Source organism: Clupea harengus, chromosome 20 (genome assembly GCF_900700415.2).
Source record: "Clupea harengus chromosome 20, Ch_v2.0.2, whole genome shotgun sequence".
Classification (NCBI taxonomy): domain Eukaryota; kingdom Metazoa; phylum Chordata; class Actinopteri; order Clupeiformes; family Clupeidae; genus Clupea; species Clupea harengus.
Window position 1 is genome coordinate 22,673,107 of NC_045171.1, and position 2,500 is coordinate 22,675,606.

The 2,500-nt window shown below is 48.0% G+C and overlaps 2 protein-coding genes across 3 annotated transcripts in view; both read left to right on the top strand.

Annotated features, from left to right (window-relative positions):
- Positions 1-2,500, top strand: part of LOC116225162 — a 14,443-nt gene that overhangs the window by 9,762 nt on the left and 2,181 nt on the right. The gene's annotated exons all lie outside the window — the stretch shown is intronic.
- mrvi1 (murine retrovirus integration site 1 homolog) overlaps positions 2,170-2,500 on the top strand; it is a 35,780-nt gene continuing 35,449 nt past the window's right edge. For both annotated transcript variants that reach the window (XM_031587525.2, XM_031587526.2), the window contains exon 1: positions 2,170-2,195. The gene's annotated coding sequence lies outside the window, so the exon portion shown is untranslated. The remainder of the gene's footprint in view (positions 2,196-2,500) is intronic.

Below are 2,500 nucleotides of genomic sequence, written 5' to 3' on the forward strand. Positions count from 1 at the left end.
CACACAAACACACAACCCAACCCAACACCACACACACACACTAACACACAACTCAACCTAACACCACACACACACACTAACACACAACTTAACCCAACACCACACACTAACACACAACTTAACCCAACACCACACACTAACACACAACCCAACCCAACACCACACACTAACACACAACTCAACCCAACACCAGACACACACACTAACACACAACTCAACCCAACACCACACACACACACTAACACACAACTCAACCCAACACCACACACACACACTAACACACAACCCAACCCAACACCACACACACAAACACACACTAACACACAACTCAACCCAACACCACACACACACACTAACACACAACTCAACCCAACACCACACACACACACTAACACACAACCCAACCCAACACCACACACACAAACACACACTAACACACAACCCAACCCATCACCACACACACACACACACACTAACACACAACTTAACCCAACACCACACACTAACACACAACCCAACCCAACACCACACACTAACACACAACTCAACCCAACACCACACACACACACTAACACACAACTCAACCCAACACCACACACACACACTAACACACAACTCAACCCAACACCACACACACACACTAACACACAACCCAACCCAACACCACACACACAAACACACACTAACACACAACTCAACCCAACACCACACACACACACTAACACACAACTCAACCCAACACCACACACACACACTAACACACAACCCAACCCAACACCACACACACAAACATACACTAACACACAACCCAACCCATCACCACACACACACACACACACTAACACACAACTCAACCCAACACCACACACTAACACTCAACACAATCCAACAGCTCACACACACACTAACACACAACTCAACCCAAAACCACACACACACACTAACACACAACTCAACCCAACACCTCACACACACACTAACACACAACCCAACCCAACACCACACAACACAAACACACACTAACACACAACTCAACCCCAACACCACACACACACACTAACACACAACTCAACCCAACACCACACACACACCACTAACACACAACCCAACCCAACACCACACACACAAACACACACTAACACACAACCCAACCCAACACCACACACACACACTAACGCACAACCCAACCCAACACCACACACACACACTAACGCACAACCCCAACCCAACACCAGACACACACACTAACACACAACTCAACCCAACACCACACACACCACACTAACACACAACCCAACCCAACACCTCACACACACACTAACACACAAACCCAACCCAACAGGACACACACACACTAACACACAACTCAACCCAACAGCACACACTAACACTCAACTCAACCCAACAGCACCACACACACACTAACACACAACCCAACCCATCACCACACACACACACTAACACTAACACACAACTCAACCCAACACCACACACACACACTAACACACAACCCAACCCAACAGGACACACACACACTAACACACAACCCAACCCAACACCACACACACAAACACACACTAACACACAACCCAACCCAACACCACACACACACACTAACACACAACTCAACCCAACAGCACACAGTCACATCACACACACATCCATCCTGCCCAACCCTTCCCAGCTGAACAAGCAGCACAGGAGTCCCGCCGGCACCAGCCAGACCCAACACAACGAGCCCAGAGCAGAGGCAGAAATAAGTATTACACAGGTGAGGCACACATACATCCACACACACACACACACACACACACACACACACACACTCACACATACACATACTTCCACACACACACACACACACGCACACACACACACGCACACACACACACACACTCTCCAAAGTTGCATGTAATCATTTTTGTCTTTGAGTTCCATCCTGACTGCAGCACTGATGTCACTGCTGTTCTACCCTGCAGCCTGAAGGCCTTAACTGTGTGTGTGTGTGTGTGTGTGTGTGTGTGTGTGTGGTGTGTGTGTGTGTGTGTTTTTGTGTGTGTGGTGTGTGTGTGTGTTTTTGTGTGTGTGTGTGTGTGTGTGGTGTGTGTGGTGTGTGTGTGTGTGTGTGTGTGTGTGTGTGTTTTTTTGCTGTCCTCCTCTGCAGACTGAAGACCTTAACTGCAGTCCTCTGAACGGTACGATGGCCTTAAGTGTGTGTGTGTGTGTCTGTGTGTGTGTGTGTGTGATGGTGGTTTGGAGTGTGTTTGTGTGAATGTGTGTGGTCATGTGTGCATGTGTGTGTGTGTGTGTGTGTGTGTGTGTGTGGGTGGGTGTGAAAGCTCCTTCAGAAGTTTACTGTCTCAGTGAGGGTGTTAAGGTCACCTTTGTCTTCTTTGTGTGCATGTCCCTTAATGTGTGTGTGTGCGTGTATGTGAGTTTTATGGTTTACAGATCTGCATGCAAATCACAGATACATTCCATTTCCTGAATACTCTCTGAA